We start from the raw sequence: 21,764 nt of genomic DNA, 5'->3' as shown, positions 1-21,764 counted from the left end.
AGGGAAAGAGCAAAGCCTATCTTCACTCTAACACATCATTGCTTCTCTTTTCTGGGTAATATCTGCCAAGCAATTTCAAAACAACACTCTCTACAGCTCTGGCATACTGCTTATCATCATGAGGCACTAGTTCTTTAAGAGTGAAGCTTATATAGCAGTAAGCTCACTCTGGTTTTAGAGTCTCCTCCAGAGTTTATTTTAGGAAATTAGACTGGATCTGAGTTATTAAGTGTGGTGGACAGAGCATGGGCCTTACAATCTGACAGACAACTAACTCTGTTACCTAGTAGCAGTGTGGCCTTATGCAAATATCCCAGCTTTTCTTGAAATTCATTTATGCTTTCATTTGTGAAATGGGTGTACCTAACGTACCCTCTGTCATAATTCTCAAGATTAAATAAGAAAATAGTGGCAAAGTGCTTATACACGGCACATTGCAGGCACACAACACACAACGATTCTTATTTTTACATTGGATAAAAATATCAACAAAAGCTGCTTCAGTACTTTTGTAATCTTCTCTCTAATCTAGAATCACCTGTGATCTTACAGGTGGTATTCAACGGTGAGAAACAAAAGCCATGGTTTCCCACCTGTGCATGCTTTCAGAGAGGAGGCTGGCATGCTGGAGAAAGATGCAATCAGACCAGGATCAGCATTTACAGGGAATTCAGAGTTTAGTTTGATGGAAACAAGCAGTAATGTGATCTTTTAGAGAAAAAGCAATAATACAAGGAGATCCTGATATGAGTTGATGTGAAATTGCTAACGCAATAAAGCTATATGACATTTCTGCCTTGGATTGAGTTCCATCTGGGAGCTGACCTGAGTAGGAAAGGATACAGGTAAGTGAATGAATAAGGTTTCCCCTCCATCTCAGAGAGGAGGCCACAATGGGGTCCTTTAGGGCTAATGGTGCCTTGAAGTCAGGACTACCTGGATTCAAATCCTGGCTGTACCCCTTATCAATCCAAAAACTTTGGGCATGAAAATGTTTTCAGGGGAAAATATTACTTAAAAACTCAAGATGTTGCTTGATACAGATGTGAGAAACAGTGGGGTACAGTGGTTAAGAGTGCTTTATCTGGGGTTGGATTGTCAATGTTCAAATTTTGGCTCTGCCACTTAGCAGCCATGTGATTTTTGGGCAAGCCACTTAACTCCCTCAGCTTTAGTTTCCTTATCTGTAAAATGTAATAGCTAACAATTAGTGTTGCTGAGAATATTAAAGGAGCTACTACTGCAAAATACTTTTTTACAGAGCATGGCACATTGCATGTGCTCAATAAATATTAGCAATTGTGTCTCAGACATGTTAAATTCCTGCCTCCCCTACACACAATAATAATCTTTTGGCTCGTCAAATTAGGCAATTTTTTTTTGAATTAAGCCAAATATCAATATCTGATCAATGTATTTACAACTTAATGCAATTCTATTCCTATTAATGTACTTATAACACTTAATTGGGTTTAGTTTTTCTGCACATCTTTCTCTACAATAAGACTGTGAATTCTTTCCAATGTGCTGTTTTTAGTTTATTTCTGTATTCAGAGTGCCTATGCTAGTGTTTTGTACATAGTAGGTGGTCAATAAAACTTGGTTGAAAGAATGAACAAGGAGTTAACCACATAAACTAATGAATGAAACAAATAATTCCTAGACTATCCAAATTATTGGCGAAGTATTCCATGGTTTCCCGCTTTCCTTATGTCACCATATGTGTGTCTTTCAGAGCTAATTCCTTTGGTATTGGGGCTAATGATAGAGGGGGCTGTAGTGAATAGGGGCTGACTCTAAAGCCAAGACACTCCCTTTTTCATTGCATCTGCTCCTGTTATGTAAGAAAAAAATACGCATGCATTATATTTTTATGAGCCTTGCGATTTATTCTGTTTTGTTGTCAGACCTTTGGGAATGCATTCTATAAACTTTATTGAGACATGATATCTAGAGACGTTTGCATATGTCTGAGCTCAGCACAATATTACTTTTTAATGCACTTTTGACTTTGCAGGCAGAGGATATAGTAAAATATATAAAACAGCAGTAGTTGTGGTTTTTTTATTACTTGCATTTTGTCTCCTGGTTTCAAAACAAACAAGCGCCTCACTCAAATGAGATAAACTAATAGGCATTAGTTTGGCACAGTTATAAATGGGATATATATGTTGTTGAGTCAGAAACAGAGCTTTATGATAACAGGTAACCGGTACAGGGCATGTGCTGGGTAACACTGACTCCTGTCAGTTGATATCAGTGTTGTTTCCTGTTTCCTGTATATTCAAAAAGCATCCATTTAGTATCTGGTAACAGGAGGACAATTGAAAATATGGACTCATGGAGTCTCAGTGACAGAAGGAAATTACTTCTATCCTGGGGAGGAAACTGAGTTGTAGGGAGTATACGGGCATAGGTGAGTATTGGGAATTGAATAATATCCTCAGCAAAAGACATGTTTAAGTCCTAATATGTGGTCCTACTGTTGTGAACTCATTTGTAACAGGACCCTTGAAGATGGTATTATCAAATGTGTGGATTCATTTGTGAATCCTCTTTAGAATGGACAAAATGGAGAGTCTTAACTCATACATCTCCAGTTCTTATAAGGAAGCAAAATTGGACACTGTCATTCAGTGGAAGCCAGAAGTCAGAAGAAGGCAGGGACTGAAGCAGATCACCACATGATGGAGGCAGAGATGCAAGTCAAGGAACTCCGAGCATGACGGCAAGCCAGCACCAGAACGCTACAGACTCCGAGTGAGAACGCGGCCTGCTGAGAACTTGATGTTAGATTTTTAGGCTCTCAAACCATTGACGACACGTTCCTAATGTGAAGCCAACCAACATGTAGTGCTTATCATAGGCAATCCTGGACAACTAAGATACAAAGTCATCCATCCAGTGTCCTCCCCCATAGTGTGAGAGAGGCAGTCAAGCCTGAAATTAAATTAGGAAGTCCACACCATGGGCCCAGGGCTGGGACAGTGAAACCAGACAATGAAAGGTCAGATATGACCAAACAGAAAGGGAATTCCTTAAAATTATGCCGAATTTGAGCAAAACCAATGTGAGTGCCAAAGCCTGCATGCCAGTCTACAATCAAACAAGACAGGCTTTAACAAGGAAACAAGGCCTGGGAGAACTAAACTGGGAGGAAAAAAATTGGCAAGAATAATTTTGAAGCCCAGGGTTTGCTGGTGCCTGGGCTGGGCCTCATAAACTGGCCTCTCTGGATCATGCAGGCACTGTCCCAGCTAAGAGAAGGCAGCCTGTGAACCCAGATACTGGAATCCAATACTGATCTGATCTGCTGTCTCCAGCCCTTCACCTTTCCTCTTAGACCATGATGTTAGAAGATTTTTCTTTTCTGGAACTGTCCATCTATGAGTGACAAATCATAGAGAATTGACTGCTAGAAACAGCCTTTCAGGAAAGTAATAGAAGGATTTTCACTTTAGATTCCTGATCCAAGACAAACCCTGGGCTTCAAAGAATCAAATGAACAATGTTTTTGGCTCATGTAATTTTATGGAAAAATGAAGGGAATCAAGAAATTAAAATCAGAACATCTGTAGGATTTCAAGGAAAAGGGAAACATCCTTCAAAACTAATTTTTATCTCTAAATGTAAGGAACTTTAAAGTTTACAAAGCATTTTTTCATCTTCACTATAGCTTTTGATAAAAGTAAGGGACATTAATTGACTGGCCTATAATCACAAAACTGGGAAGTAACACAGCTAAGATTTGAACCTAGGGGCCCTGGACTAATTTGATGGTTTTCCGTCCCATCACATGATCTCCAAGAACATTTATGTTTATACCAGTGGGAGTAGGGGAAATCTTGCCATTTATAAAAACAAATGGATATGATCTTGCCTTTTATTTGATGCAGAAGTTTGTACCTGCATTTAAAAGTCATTGATCCCAAAAATGTAGCAGACACTAGATTGGTTCATGCATAGCAACTATTCACCCAGCTGCTGAGGATGGAGGTGGGGGACAGAAAAGGGCAGAAATAACAGTGATTTATATAGCTGATGCTAGAATTAGACCATCAAGACTTACATTTGGACTCTACTGATTATTAATTACGTGTTTCATAGAGTTACAACCCTGACCTCCTCTCCTCACTTTTCTCCCTGCCCCTCATAGCAGAAGAAAGCCCTTCTTTCTGCTCATAGGGTATCCTGTTTTACCCTTGTCGTACCATCTATCACAGCACCACAAAGCGAAGATGTTGAGGACAGGGGCTGAGAAAGTTTGTGGTGGTGTCACCAACGTCTACCATTGTGCTTGATGCAGGGTGGATTTTCACTGATTTACTGCCAGCTATCTTTAGTTTGCCCCTCCATGTCTAGCCTCTATGTTTTCCACTGAGCTCTCTGCCCCTGATTCTGTGGATTACGTTATTAGGGCTCTTGTGCTTCCTGGTTTCCACTGGCCAGCCAATGGGGAGCCCTGAGAAGAGGCCAGTGAGAGGGAAGACAGCAAGGTTAGAATGACTATACTCCTGTCTGCCCCTCTGAAATGTCCACTCAGGCTGGCTGTGTCCCTCAATCAATGGTCACAGTTCTTTTCCAGCTGGGTTGCTCTATGGGCCTCCCTCTCATTCCAGGTTCTAGTAGCTTCTTCCTTTCCTCAACCTTTAAGAACTAGGGTGATAAGAGCTCCCTACCTGCTACCCACAGGCTTCCAGGCTGTCCTTTATGATCCTTCTATATTTTTTCTACACTTTTATAATAGGCCCCTTAAAAACATACTCTCTTGCATTTAAGTATGGATTAATTTACTGATTAATACTGTTGATTGAATAAAGTTTTGTTCTGAAGTTATCCCTAGCCATGCTTTCCTCATCTGAAAAATGGGGATAGAATGCCTAAAACATAGGGTTATTGGGTGATGAAATCAAATAATATATACACCAAGCTTAGCACACTGCCTCACATATTATAAACACTCAACAAATATCAATTATCTAATAGCAATATTAATAATAAAGATAGCTGATTTGATATGCTCATCCAACTAAATCACAAATATGTATGGTGATATTAGACCTGACAGGCTTACTGAGAGCTTAAATGCATCATTAATTTAGTCATTCATTTATCAAACACTTATTAAGCATACTACCAATAATAAGCTCTGGGAATACAAGGGTGAATGATGAGTTCTGCCTACCATTTTGTTCACTCTTTTTTAAAAGACTGTATTCTAGTACCATATATACAACCTAATATTTCCCCTTTTAATGACATTCAGACATATATTTCAGTGCTGTTAATTCCATTCACAATGTTGTGCTATCATCACCACCATCCATTTTCAAAACATTTTCATTGTTCCAAATAGAACTGTACATTTTAAATCTTAACTCCCTATTCCTTTCTTACCATCACATTAGTCAAGGTCCCTATGCTCTCTCACCTTGACGATGGCAGCACTCCCAACTTGTCTCCTTACCTTCACTTAGCCATTCCCACACTGCCGCTCTTCTCTACACATCATAGTCTTGTAAAACTATAGATGAAATCATGTCCTTCCCTGGTTTAAAAAATACGCCAATGCTCTTGAGATCAAGGCTAGAAAACTGTCCATTGCTCACAGCCATCTTTTTATTTATCTTGAGACACTTTTCAACTTCCTTGCTGAACACTTCTTTGGTTCTTACAATTACCAAGTTCTCATTTCAGCTGTTGTTCCCTATTTTGATCATTAATTTTTCTCCAACCCATGTACTTCCCTGACCCTCCTATCTGGTTCAGATTCCCTGTCACAGCCTTATAACACTCTTTTTTACAATTGAATTCTTTGCAGTCATTCAATTAAAATGAATATCCCACTAGAGAATAAGCCTTGTGATGGCAAATACTGACTTTCTGCTCAGCACTGTGTCCCACGTCACCATATAAAAAGAGCTCAGTGACAAAGACGTGGTCCTGACCTCAGCAAAGTTCATCAGATAGTTCTAGGTGGCCTGAGTCTTATGAGATAAAGGGAAGAAATAATAACTTTGCTCTCAGACTTGCCTTTTCAAAAGGAAGTCTCCACACAAGGAAGTTAGAAATAGCTGTAGGACGCTGAAGGAGTTTTGTACCTAGAATTAGATCACACAAATTAAACCCTACTTCTTCTTCATTAAGCATAAGTCAGCATGAATAAGTAACTTAACCTTTCAGAATCTCAGATTTTTGTCTTCACACATGAGAACAACTACTTCACAAAATTTCTGGAGGGTTAAATGACATATAACATTTAAACCACCTAATATAGTGCCTGGTACAGAGAATTACAATAATTTAAATCTTTACTTGTTATGATCAGAAAGCACAATCAGAATGATAGATGTGTAGAAATGTGTATAAGTGTATACTGTTTTTATATATGAGGCAACTGCCCCTATTTATCTCAATGAAATACCAAAAGCAGAACTTAAGAAGTTATATAGTATAGTTACACAGCTTTTTGACATAGCTTTTTAGCAATTTCTCAGAGTCCTGTGGTGTTAATCGAAGGAAGTAAGTTTAGAATTAGATGAAGAATCATTCACTGTTAAAGCAGAAATGTATACAGGAGAATGTTAGAGTCAGAGAGCTGGAAGGACAGGAGGCTATATAGAGATTTCAGGTGGAGAGCACTCAATGATGCCAAGACCCCTTGGGTATTCCAGAGTGGGTGGTAAAAGAAGGACTTGAAACTGGTAAGAAAATATCACACACACATACACACATGCGTGCACACATATACATATATACCTGCATATAATTATATATATTTATATATACATAATTCAAAAATATGTGCATATAAAATATATAATATAGAGAGGTACCAAGATGGCAGCTTAGTGAGCCATGGGATTTAGTTTGTCCTCCAGAACAGCTACTAAATAACCAGGAACAGTACAGAACAACTCCTGGGGCCATGTCAGTGACTGGACACACAGTGTAACCTAGTCTGGACCAGCCGGACCAACTGTGAGCCCCCCCAGAACCATGAGTTCCCCAAGCCATGGTGGCTGGTGCCCCTCCCCCACAGGCTGCTTCCCAGAGGGGAAAGAAAAGAGACTTTACCAGCAGCAGGGCCTGAGTGCAACTAAGCTTCAATTGTGGAATTAATTCACAAATTCTGACTACTAAAAATAGGCCCCCAGCTAATCTGACCCTTGTCAAAGCAGAGGTTGTTGATTTTTGCCCTGGCACCTAGGGGACAGGGCTGATGGAAAAAGAAAAAAGAAAGGCAGAAACAGAGGTTTTTTGGATCAGATAGCACATAACACTTGAAAGGGTCTCGGTTCTGAAGGAAAGGAGGGGGCACATAGGATCTGAAGCTATACAAGGCAGTATACCAACTTATGCTCTTGATTGGCAAACCTGAGGAACAGGGGTCCTGCTCTGAAGAGGATTTCTCTCTCCCTCTATTTTTTTTTTGTGGCTGTGTTTCTAGAAAGGCTGCTTTGGATACAGTGGCAGGGCTCCTCAGGCTGCAACTGTGCCAGGCATAGGCAGAAACAAGCTTGTTTGAGAGCTTGTCTGGATCTTGTGCCTTTCCCAGGGGAGGGGTGAGGCCCAACACAGGTGGAATCCCTCCCTCAAGGAATTCAGACCCCAGGGCTTGGAAATTTTGAAGCCATTAAAGTCAGCTTACAATCTCTCCTCTGTCTCCACCACGCCCCAAGCAGAGAGAGTGTGCCAAAGTTAATGGTACCGCATCATCCTATGCTGGTGGGACCTGCAGGCAGACAAGCACCACATACTGGGCAGGATAAGAAAAACAGAGTCCAGAGACTTCACAGGAAAGTCTTTCAACCTGAAAGGACTCACTGTCAGGGAAAATTGATGCAGGTGAGTCTTTCCTCTTGAGAGGAGGCCAGTTTGTCTGGGAAAATCTGGCTGGGGTCTATAATACCTAAGTAGACCCTTCTAAGGGTGGGGGAAAGGCACCACACAGGCAGGGCAAGAAAATAAGAACTGAAAAATTCTGCTCTATTACACAAAACCTAAGCTAGTGGTCCAGAATAAGCTGAAATGAATGTCAAAGAACAGACAGACAGCAAATTCATCCAGCAAGAAAATCCTAGGTAAAAGAAGTGAAAACAATTTCCAGAATAAACTAGTTAAGGTAATTAAATGCCTACGTGTCAGCAAAAAAATAAAAAATAAAAAATCACACTAGGAAAATTGAAGACATGGCCTAGTCACAGGAACAAGCCAACAATTCAAATGAGATATAGGAGTTGAAACAATTAATTCAGAATGTTTGAACAGATATGGAAAACCTCATAAAAAATCAAATCAATGAATTTAGGGGATATAAAGAAGGCAAGGGATGAACAAAAAGAAGAAATAGAAACTCTGAAGAAACAAATCACAGAACTTATGGGAATGAAAGTCACAGTAGAAGAGATAAAAAAAAACAATGGAAGCCTAAATTTAGATTTTGAGAGGCAGAAGATAGGATTAGTGAACTGGAGATTCAACATCTGAAATCCAACAAGCAAAAGAAAATATAGAGAACAAAATGGAAAAATATGAGCAGGGACTCAGGGAATTGAATGACAACATGAAGCACACAAATATACACATTGTGTGTGTCCCAGAAGGAGAAGAGAAGGGAAAAGGAGGAGAAAAACTAATGGAGGAAATTATCACTGAAAATTTTCCAACGCTTATGAAAGGCTTAAAATTACAGATCCAAGAAGTGCAGTGTAACCCAAAGAGAATAAATCCAAATAGACATACTCCAAGACACTTACTAATCAGAATATCAGAGGTCAAAGAGAAAGGGAGAATCTTGAAAGCAGCAAGAGAAAAGCAATCCATCACATACAAAGAAAGCCCAATAAGACTTTGTGTAGATTTCTCAGCAGAAACCATGGAGGTGAGAAGACAATGGGATGATATATTTAAATTGCTATAAGAGAAAAATGGCAAAACAAGAATTCTATATCCAGCAAAATTGTCCCTCAAAAATGAGGGTGAAATTAAAACATTTTCAGACAAAAAAATCACTGAGAAAATTTGTGACCAAGAGGCTGGCTCTATAAGAAATACTAAAAAGAGCACTAGAGGCAGATATGAAAAAATAGGAGAGAGAGGTGTGGAGAAGAGTGTAGAAAGGAAGATTATTAGTAAAGGTAAAAAGAAGAAAAATGAGATATGACATATAAAATCCAAAAGGTAAAATGGTATAAGAAAGTACTACCCATACAGTAATAACACTAAATGTCAATGGATTAAACTCTCTGATCAAAAGACATAGACTGGCAGAATGGATTGAAAAACAGGACCCATCTATATGCTGTCTACAGGAAACACATCATAGACCCAAGGATAAACATAGGTTGAAAGCGAAAGGTTGGGAAAAGATATTTCATACAAATAACAATCAGAAAAGAGCAGGAGTAGCTTTCCTAATATCAAGCAAATTAGACTTCAAATGTAAAACACTTAAAAGAGACAAAGAAGGACACTATGTATTAATAAAAGGAACAATTCAACAAGAAGACATAGCAATCATAAATATTTATGCACCAAACCAGAATGCTCCCAAATACATGAGGCAAACACTGAAAAGAGAAATTGACACATCTATCATAATAGTTGGAAACTTCAATGCCACACTCTCATCCATGGACAGAACATCTATCTAGACAGAGGATCAATAAAGAAACAGAGAATTTGAATAATACAATAAATGATCCAGACTTAACAGACATTTATAGAACATTACACCCCACAACAGTAGGATACACCTTCTTCTCAAGTGCTCATGAATCATTTTCAAGGATAGACTATATGCTGGCCCACAAAGCAAGTCTCAATGAATTTAAAAAGATTGAAATCATACAAAACACTTTCTCAGATCATAAAGAAATGAAGTTAGAAATCAGTAATAGGCAGAGTGCCAGAAAATTCACAAGTATGTGGAGGCTCAACGACACATTCTTAAACAACCAGTGAATAAAGCAAGAAATTACAAGAGAAATCAGTAAATATCTCAGGGCAAATGAAAATGAAAACACAACATAACAAAACTTATGGGATGCAGCAGAGGCAGTGCTAAGAGGGAAATTTATTGCCCTAAATGCCTATATCAAAAAAGAAGAAAGGGCAAAAATTGAGGAATTAACTGTCCACTTGGAAGAACTAGAGAAAGAACAGCAAACTAACCCCAAAGCAAGCAAAAGGAAAGAAATAATGAAGATTAAAGCAGAAATAAATGAAATTGAGAACATGAAAACAATTGAGAAAATCAATAAAGCCAGAAGTTGGTTTGATGAAAAAATCAATAAGATTGGTGGATCCTTAGCAAGACTGACAAAAAAGAAGAATAGAGAGGATGAAAATAAATAAGATCAGAAATGGAAGAGGAGACATAATCACTGACCCCACAGAAATAAAGGAAGTAATTGCAGGATACTATGAACAACTTTATGCTAATAAATACAACAATGTAGATGAAATGGGCACCTTTCTAGCAAGGCATGAACAACCAACATTGACTCGAGAAGAAATAGATGACCTCAACAAACCAATCACAAGTAAAGAAATGGAATCAGTCATAAAGAAGCTCCCCCAAAAGAAAAGCCCAGGACCAGATGGCTTCACATGTGAATTCTACCAAACATTCCAGAAAGAATTAGTACCAATCCTGCCCAAATTCTTCAAAAAAATTGAAGAAGAGGGAAAGCTACCTAACTCATTCTACAAAGCCAACATCACCCTCATACCAAAGCCAGACAAAGATATTACAAAAAAAGAAAACTACAGCCCAATCTCTCTAATGAATATAGATGCAAAAATCCTCAACAAAATTCTAGCAAATCGAATCTAGCAACACATTAAAAGAATTATACACCATGACCAAGTAGGATTCATCCCAGGTATGAAAGGATTGTTCAACATAAGAAAATCAATCAATGTAATACACTATATCAACAAATCAAAGCAGAAAAACCACATGATCATCTCGATTGATGCAGAAAAGGCATTTGACAAAATTCAACATCCTTTCCTGTTGAAAACACTTCAAAGGATGGGAATAGGGGGCAACTTCCTCAACATGATAAAAGGAATACATGAAAAACCCATAGCTAACCTTATCCTCAATGGGGAAAAACTGAAAACTTTCCCCCTAAAGATCAGGCACAAGACAAGGATGTCCACTATCACCACTATTATTCAACATTGTGTTGGAAGTTCCAGCCCAAACAATTAGATAAGAAAAAGAAATACAAGGCATCAAAATTAGAAAGGAAGAAGTAAAACTCTTACTGTTTCCAGATGATATGTCAAAAACCCTGAAAAATCCACAGCAAAACTACTACAGCTAATAAATAAGTACTGCAAAGTGGCAGGTTAGAAGATCAACACTCAAAAATCTGTAGTGTTTCTATACTAGTAATGAACAATCTCAGGGGGAAATGAAGAAAAAAATTGCATTTAAATTGCAACCAAAAGAATAAAATATTTAGAAATAAGTTTAACCAAAGAGACAAAAGGCCTATACAAAGAAAACTACAATAAATTGTTAAAAGAAATCACAGAAGACCTAAATAGATGGAAGGGCATACTGTTTTCATGGATTCGAAGACTAAATATAGTTAAGATGTCAATTCTACCTAAATTGATTTAGAGATTCAATGCAATAGCAATTAAAATCCCAAAAACTTACTCTTCAGAAATAGAAAAACCAATAGCAAAATTTATCTGGAAGGGCAGGGTGCCCCAAATAGGTGAAAGTATCCTGAGGAGAAAAAGTGAAGTTGGATGTCTCACGCTACCTGATTTTAAGGTGTATTATGAAGCTACAGTGGTCAAAACAGCATGGTACTGGCATAAAGATACATATATTGACCAATGGAATCGAATAGAGTGTTCATACATAGACCCTCTCATCTATGGACAATTGATCTTTGATTAGGCAGTCAAGACAACTCCCTGGGACAGAACAGTATTCTTAATAAATGGTGTCTAGAGAACTTGATATCCATATGCAAAAGAATGAAAGAGATTAAGAATTACTGATTATATATGTAGAATGGAATGATTTCTAAATGTTTTGTTTGTTAATTTTTTTAATTAATAAAAAAAGTTAAAAAAAAAAAAAAGAATGAAAGAGGATCCATATCTCACACCCTATACAAAAATGAACTCAAAATGGATCAAAGACCTAACCATTAGATCTAAGACCACAAAACTGTTAGAAGAAAATATAGGGAAATATCTTATAAATATTATAGTAGGAGACAGTTTCCTAGACCTTACACCCAAAGCAAAAGCATTGAAGAAAGAAAGAAAGAAATGGGAACTCCTCAGAATTAAATACTTTTGTGTATCAGAGAAATTCTTAAAGAAAGTAAAAAGACGGCCTACACAATGGGAAACAATATTTGGAAATGATATATCAGATAAAGGTCTAGTATTCAGAATTTATAAAGAGATTGTTCAACTCAACAACAAAAAGACAGAAAACCCAATTACAAAATGGGCAAAAGACTTGAACACACACTTCTCAGAAGAGGAAATACAAATGGCCAAAAGGCACATGAAAAGATGCTCAACTTTCCTGGCTATTAGAGAAATGCAAATCAAAACCACAATGAGATATCATCTCACACCCACCAGAATGGCCATTATCAATAAAACAGTAAATGACAAGTGCTGGAGAGGATGTAGAGAAAGAGGCACACTTACCTACTGTTGGTGGGAATGTCAAATGGTATAACTGCTGTGGAAGGCAGTTTGGCGGTTCCTCAAAGAGCTAAATATGAATCGCCATATGACCCGGCAATACCATTATTAGGCATCTACTCAGAGGACAAGACGGCAAAGACACAAACGGGCATTTGCACACCAATGTTTATAGCAGCATTATTTACAATTGCGAAGAGATGGAAATAGCCAAAATGTCCATCAACAGACGAGTGGCTAAACAAACTATGGCATATATGATGGAATATTATGCAGCTGTAAGACAGAAAAAAGTTATGAAGTATATAACAACATGGATGGACCTTAAGGACATTATGCTGAGTGAGATTAGCTAGAAACAAAAGGACAAATACTGTATGGTCTCACTGATATGAACTGACATTAGTGAATAAACTTGCAGAAGGTCAATGGTAACAGAGACCATCAGGAGATAGAAATAGGGTAAGATATTGGGTAACTGGAGTTGAAGGGATACAGATTGTGCAACAGGACTGACTGTAAAAACTCAGAAATGGATAGCACAATACTACCTAACTGTAATACAATTATGTTAAAACACTGAATGAAGCTGAATGTGAGAATAACAGTGGGAGGAGGGCTGGGGGCACAAATGAAATAAGAAAGAAAGATTGACGATAAAGACTGAGATGGTATAATCTAGGAATGCCTAGAATGTATAATGATAGCGACTAAATGTACAAATTTTAAAAATATTTTTGCACAAGGAAGAATAAAGGAATGTCATTACTGCAGGGTATTGAAAATAGATGGCAATTAATATTTTAAAATTTTAACTTATGTATGAGACTAAAGCAAAAAGCGTTTATTTGGTACAAAATTTATATTTTGACTAGTGCATTACCTTATATAACTTATGTAGACAGCTTAATTGAACACTATATGTACATGGAACCTTGAGTAGGGCATAAGATTTTGTTGGTTTGTCCAGAGTGATGCCCTGATAAACCCCAGGGTGATTTGAATAGGGAATAAAATAGTATTTGTGAAGTCCCCTTAGAGGAATGGTGAGAAAGGGGGAAAATTCAACTTCCCTAAATTGAATTCTTGATGTTCTCACAAGCATGCAGACAACCAAAGCTATAGACTGAGCGCCCAATCTTGGGGCTTGTTCACATGAAACTTAACCTCACAAAGGATAGTTCAAGTTTACCTAAAATTAGCCCTAAGAGTCACCCCCAAGAGAACCTCTTTTCTTGCTCAGATGTGGCCACTCTCTCTCCAGCCAACAGAACAAGCAAACTCACTGCCCTCCCCCTCTCTATGTGGGACATGACTCCCAGGGGTGTGGACCTTCCTGGCAATGTGGGACAGAAATCCTAGAATGAGCTGAGACTCAGCATCAAGGGATTGAGAAAAACCCTAGAATGAGCTAAAACTCAGCATCAAGGGATTGAGAAAACTGTCTCGACCAAAAGGGGGAAGAGTGAAATGAGACAAAAATAAAGTGTCCATGGCTGAGAGATTCCAAACAGAGTCAAGAGGTAATCCTGGAAGTTATTCTTACTCAGTAAATAGATATCACCTTGTTAGTCAAGATATAATGGAGAGGCTGAAGGGAACTGCCTGAAAATGTAGAGCTGTCCCAGTAGCCATGTTTCTTGAAGATGATTATATAATGATAAAGCTTTCACAGTGTGACTGTGTGATTGTGAAAACCTTGTGTCTGATGCTCCTTTTATCTACCTTATCAACAGATGAGTAAAACGTATGGAATAAAAATAAATAATAGGGGGAACAAATGTTAAAATAAATTTAGATTGAAATGCTAGTGATCAATGAAAAGGAGGGGTAAGGGATATGGTATGCATGAATTTTTTTCTGTTGTCTTTTTATTTCTTTTTCTGAATTGATGCAAATGTTCTAAGAAATGATCATGATGATGAATATGCAACTATGTGATGATATTGTGAATTACTGATTATATATGCAGAACGCAATAATCACAAGTTAAGAATGTTTGCGTTTGTTTGTTGCTATATTTTTTAAAAATTAAAAAATTAATAAAAAATATAATACACAAACACTATACATTTAATATACAAATATATATATATATATAAAAACTTCTGTTATTTTATACTTAGCCTTGTAAGTTATCTCAAATACTTAGTGAATTGAGTTAGAGAACAACCAACATACATTATGTGACCTTGGGTTTTTCCCTTAATTTCTCTTAGTCTTGCTTTCCTCATCTGCAAAGTTGAAATAACAGTACAAATGCCACTGTTTTATGTACCAATATCCTGTCTTATTATAGAAAGAATTTCAGACAGTGGAGGTACTTTGGGGATGATTAAATGAGGCAAAAAATATAAAATGCCACCTAAATTGTTTATACTGAGATACACAATCATCTCTGGTGAAATCTCCCTTTTTGCTCATTTTTTCTTCTAGATAGAAACCGAAAAATTAACTCATTAACTTCCTCCCTCCCTCCATCTCTCCCTTGTTGCTTTCAGTATTTCACTGTAACACATACAATGAGAAACTACTATATTCAGGGCACAGTATTAGATGCTGAGGACATAAATATAAAACACTCTGTTCTAAGATGGTGTCATCCATGACTCCTTCTTTTCCATCTCGGAGCACCTGTATTTGTACTCATGAGGAAGGAGACCTCAAGGTTGGTTGGGTTCAGATACAAACTTACCTTCGAAAGGTGACCACATACACCTAAGCAGCAAAGGTTCATGGTTTTACTTCCAAGTAAAGTGAACTATTTGGCCCTGCACATCTGTATCATGCCCTACCAATCTGCCAGGTCCTGTAAAGAATCACGGGTTGCTGAAAAGCAGCTCACCCTCCTCTTTAGCCCTCTCTTTTGTTATGTTCAGTGCTGTTCTTGCCATCAGAGAGGAAGTTAGCTCTGAAGATACTGCAATCTGCAATATTTGAAAAATGATCCGATCACAGTTATTTATTGGAACCGCTCTAAACTCCCACATAAATCCTTGTGATATAATCTGGATAGTGAAGATTCTGCTGTTTTCATTTCCACATCTCCTATTCAAAAGACTTCTCACCAGCCACTGGCCTTTTTGTAAAGGCAGCTTCTATTGCATTCTAACATCTTTATTGACACTCAGATTGAGTAGCTTGGAAACATATAGCCAACAAGACTATATTTTGACTTGGCTCCTTCAGGGCCTTTTGCAAGTGAAAGTCTTATCCAGAACTCTGCCTCCTTGATATATGTAAGCATGTGATCTAGGCTGGGGTGATTATAAATCTTCATCAGGAATTTTCAGGTTGGAAATAAGGAAAAAAATCCCTACTTTCAGGTGACCTAACTTCTTGTCAAGATGTGGGACCCAGGGGCAGCTTGCATCTCAGTTAGCCTGAGAAATGAAGGGAAACTATAGAGGAGAGTAAAGAGGGGAAACGCAAAGATGCAGAGAGAGAAAGTTGGTGGAGTTTCAAACCCTGGCTCCAGTCGTTTGAAGGCCTGTCTACATCCCTGTTCTTCTCCTGATTAGTTGTGTGAACCAATAACCATGCCTTTTAAGTATGCAAGTTTAGGTTGAATGCCTGTATCTTTCTAACATATGTCCCTACATCATGCTTATCATTTGGGGTGAGGCAGTTGGTGGGGTAGGGTGGAGTTGCTGAAAGTTGAAAGTGAAAAGTAAAAGAACAAATTAAGCAGAATCATGTATAAGGAAGCGGTCTGATAAAAAGATCATAGACTTTAGAGCCAAAATGACATGAGGTTGAAATCTAATGTAATAAATTGTTAACTGGGCAGTCCTAGATGAAATCATTTAAATTCTTGGAAAGCCGGTTTCATTAGAAATGGGTACAATATTAAATATTGTTAAATAATTTCTGTTAACAGTAAAATAAATGTATATACCTTCCCTTCCCGGTGACTGGTACATAGTAGGTACTTAAAAAATTGTAGACTGTGGTATATACATACGATGGAATATTATGCAGCTTTAAGACAGAATAAACTTATGAAGCATGTAATAACATGGATGGACCTAGAGACCATTATGCTAAGTGAGTCTAGCCAAAAACTAAAGGACAAATCCTGTGTGGTCCCACTGATGTGAACCGACATTCGAGAATAAACTTGGAATATATCATTGGTAACAGAGTCCAGCAGGAGTTAGAAACAGGGTAAGATAATGGGTAATTGGAGCTAAAGGGATACAGACTGTGCAACAGGACTAGATACAAAACCTCAAAAATGGACAGCACAATAATACCTAATTGTAAAGTAATCATGTTAAAACACTGAATGAAGCTGCATCTGAGCTATAGGTTTTTGTTTTTTGTCTGTCTTTTTTTTTTTACTATTATTATTTTTATTTTTTTCTCTATATTAACATTCTATATCTTTTTCTGTTGTTTTGCTAGTTCTTTCCCTAAATCGATGCAAATGTACTAAGAAATGATGATCATGCATCTATGTGATGATGTTAAGAATTACTGATTGCATATGTAGAATGGAATGATTTCTAAATGTTGGGTTAATTTCTTTTTTTCTTTTCTTTAATTAATAAAAAAATTGTAGTTCTGCCATTCTTTTACTTAATTAATGATTTGTATTACTTATATGAAAGAATAAGTGCATGTGGAATAGAAGTAGAAGCATTCTTTTTTGGGGGGTGGGGGGGTGCGGTTGACTGAGAGGCTCAAGGAAGTCCTATTTTACTGATTGGAGAAGCTAAGGATGTGCAGTGCAATTAAAGCGCAAATCAAGAGAGGGCCTAAGCTGATATGGTCAAAGTAAATTATGGCCTTCTGCTCATTCAGCTTAATCAACATGATTCTTCTAAGAGTGCACAGATATCATACATATTAGACAAATAATCACTCTCCTAATTTAGGTTTCATAATTTTCAGTGTATAAGAGTAATTTCAAAATTATGTTCTCAGATGAAAATCTGAAATGTCGCTATTTTTTATAGCGAATAAGGGTGGATTATTATGTTTCGGAAATAAAATGAGTGGACGATCAGCTTGACATTATATGAGCATTGAGAAACCAAATATTTGATTAACATTATGCTATTTAAAAAGTATTTTATAATTTGCATGTTTATCAGTGTCTTATCCCAACTATATAGCTAGATCCCTGAAGGTAGGTGCCTGGCAGACATTGTCTGATGGTTCATGGCTATATTCCCACTGCCTAAAATAGGTCCTGCCACACCGTGGGCACTCAATAAATATCTGTTAAATGAATGAATTGAATGGACCTTGCAAAACTGGATTGTTAACAACAAACTAGTGACAAGGTAGTAATCTAAAAACCTTCCCCTTCCCTGGCAGGAGATAGGCTAATCAGCTTAATTGCTATTTCCTCTGCTTGAAATTCTGTGATTTAACTTAATCTTCCATCCTTGCCCTTCAAGATTATGTCCTCTTGATTTAATCACCAGGTTCAAAATGATTGCACTTCCCTTTGCCCTTCAGCCACTGACAGCACTATGATTGACAGTTAATCATGTCTGAAGCGACTCTTCCTCCCTTTTGCCTTTTTTTTTTATAGTGGGGTTGAGCTAGATTGTCCCCTTGAATAAAAGAACTCATACTAATACACATTTTAAAATTTATTACTCACAGTCCTGTGTAAGTGTTTTTGTTTCTCCTAGCCTCAGATAAGTTCACAGTCCTCATTACTTTACAAGGAAAAAAGATGAAATAGAAGAAAAAGAAAATTGACACTGGTTGAATGTCTACTAGAAGTTAGAACCTGTGCTCGAACTTTCACTTTGCCAAATATCTAGCCCTCCTTTCTGGTCTCCCAGGACACAGGTCTTTTCTAAAATTTAGACCTCTAGTACTATCATGTCACTCATAATTGCAGATAGAGGCCAACAGATGCCACTGTCAATATTAAACAAAAATATTGCCAATTTTTCAATTTGTTAGTGAAAATATACAATGATATGCTTTTTTTTCTTCATGTCTGAGAGCTTCATTTGTCAATTAACAAGCATCTTAGACTGGAAACTACAGGAGGACAGACTTCCTATTCCAAACTCTATCCTCAATGACAAGAATATTTCCAGATCCATAACAATGTTTGTTACTGAACCAACAAGTATTTGTTGTTGAATGAACACTATTAATTTATTAAAGGGTCAGATGATCAACATTCATCTAATAAAAACTTTCAAACCACCATATAACATATTTCTTATTATCATAAAAGAAAAATGTTCCTCTATATTGTCCAACCCAGTGATTAAACTGTATATGGCTTCACTTAACCACATTTGATACAAATAATTATATGTCTGATTCAAAGTATGTTCTCAAGGTTCACAAGTGCCACTGTTAAACATGATCATTTTCTCTTCTTTAGGCCCCTTAAGGACAACATTTTCCCCCAAGAAATCATTAAAAGCCAGGCAGGACAAAGATGTGGGTATAAGCTGTTGAAAGACAGTTGCCCTATACTCTTTCTTTCCTTCTCTCAACTTTGTAACATCCTGTCTTTAGCCTTCTTACTTCACTTCTTTTCCATAAATATATATATTTTTTAACATGAGCGGGCACCGGGAATCGAACACTGGTCTCTGGCATGGCAGGCGAGAACTCTGCCTGCTGAGCCACCATGGCTCCCCCCCACTTCTGCTATGATCTTCTGGTCTCTTTGATTTGGCTTCACCCCCTTTCCTGCCATATTAGCACGTGCACACACACACACGCATGATCATCACTGGATTCTCAGCTCACTACTAGTGGGAGCTGTGGCTCCATATAAGACTCTCTCTCCATCATTTACTTGGACTATTTATTGAGAAACTGTTATTAGTCAGGTGCTCTTGTAGGTGCTGTGATACAGAGTTGGCCCTTGACAACACTCACCAGCTGAGCCAGCCTACTTTCCATGCCACTAATGAGCTGCTTGGTTTCCTGCTGGAGGCAGTGACCAAGCAATAGTAATACTCAAAGGAACAAAGATGTTTATGAAGTGTCTACTTTTTAAAGTGAAGTGGTACAAATCAATGGCATATATTCAAAGCTCGCATTATTTTGCAAGGGAAAATAGCATTAACGTATAGATAGTTCATGAATTGTCAATAATCCCAGCTTTTAGATCATACAAAGGGAAAAAATGGGAAAAATAGCAGACATCTATAGTGTGTTTAAGAAATTCTCCATTGTTGAGAAAATGGATATTTATATATTTATAGATTCTATTGTGTTTATATTTCCTCAAAGTTCAGCTTTAGCTCCCTTTTGGTCCATGTGCGAAGTGGAAGTGGGAGATGTGTGTGTCAAACTCTTAAATCAGATTATGACTCAACAAGTATTTATTTAGTGCCTACTCTATTGTTTCCTGTGTCAGGTAGTAGTATAGTGAACTAGTTTTCAGCTAGGACTTCAACCAGGAAGTTGTTCTTCCCATGGAGAGAAATGTACCATTCTCCCTGCCTTGGGAAAGCATAGAAACTTAGTCAGGAGAGCTTGGCAATGATGGAAATGGTGCAAAGAAATGGGATATACTCAAACAGTACTTCTATTGCATACAGATAAAACATCAGTACAATTATTTGAGTCAAGAGTCAAACTAGGCATTTGTTCATGGAAGACCATCTTAAATCAAAAACAAAACTGCCAGAAACTATAATACACAGATCTTAGTATTGTATAGGCATTTTCTCAAAAGTGAATGAAGTGAGTCTTTCCCTTCAAAGAAAACAACTAATAGTATTTGTTAGCAAATAAGAGGTTACACATTTAAGTATTAGATGAAATATTCTTCTGATGATATTATAGTATAAAAGAAGGTGATTTTTATTTGTCTGCAATCTATTTTCATCTTATTAGTTTAAACTCCCATCTGTCAGATTTTGGTTCTTCTTTATAATTACCTGTTCTTGTTTCAAAACTATTTATTACTGTTTTGTAGATGTGACACTGATCATTATCTCCTGGAGCACATGGCTTATACTTACAGTTCTCTACTAATTGTCCCATTAAATTTCTCCTTTGATTGAATTTGTTTCATGGTTATAGTGCTCCTGCAGTGGTCATACCAAAGAGTGGCTTTCAGACTAGAGCTTTGACTCCCTCATGCAAAACAGTTCTTCCTGTAGTCTTTCTCAGTAAACAACATTGCATTCATTAATGCAATTTTTTTTTCAAATGCAATTTTTGTTCAAGCCAAAAACTGAGAAGGCATCTTATGTGTGAAGTAGAAGTGGAAGATGTGTGTGTCAAGATCTTTACCCTCTTCCCACATCCAATATTCAGTCTAACATTAGGTCTTATTTTCTCTGTCTCTGAAAAGACCAAGTCCATTTACTTCTCTTTATTTTCCATTGAAAATACCTTTTCCCACCTGGGGAATTCCTGATATTCTCTCAAGCATTAGGGATTCCCAATTTAATAAGCTAAGCCCTTGATCTTGAGGCTTGCTCTTGTGAAATTTATTTCTGTAATGGTGAAGCTAAGCCTACTTATAATTGTGTCTAAAAGTCATCCCCAGAAAACCTCTTTTGTTGCCTAGATAAAGACTCTCTCTCTTAGCAAATAAACTCACTACCCTCCATCCTACATTGGACATGACTCCCAGTGGTGTAAGTCTTCCTGGAAACTAGGGACATGAGTCCCATGATGAGCCTGGCCCTGGCATTTTGGGATTGACAACACCTTCTTGACCAAAACGTCGAAGAGAAATGAAACAAAATAAAGTTGCATTGGCTAAAATATTTCAAATAGAGTCCGAAGTTCATTCTGGAGGTTGCGATTTTGCTAGCTTCAGCCAGATATTGCAAATCGCCATAGTATACAAAACTCCAACTGACAGTATTCCTTTATAAGACTTTATAAAAGTTTTACCTATTGAGTTTATTTCTTCAGAAACTTAATGCCTCCAGTGTATGGGTAGTTGAGTAATAAAATAAAGACATTCAAGAAGGTAATAATAATAATAACAACAACAATAATAATAGACTGGGAATAGGAGGAGAAAACCCATAAATAAATTATGGACAATAGTTTACAATACTACTTTAATAATCTTTAATCAATTGTAACAAATATAATTACCATTT

Source organism: Tamandua tetradactyla, chromosome 8 (assembly GCF_023851605.1).
Source record: "Tamandua tetradactyla isolate mTamTet1 chromosome 8, mTamTet1.pri, whole genome shotgun sequence".
NCBI classification, from domain to species: Eukaryota; Metazoa; Chordata; class Mammalia; order Pilosa; family Myrmecophagidae; genus Tamandua; species Tamandua tetradactyla.
Note: the sequence above shows the minus strand (reverse complement) of the source record.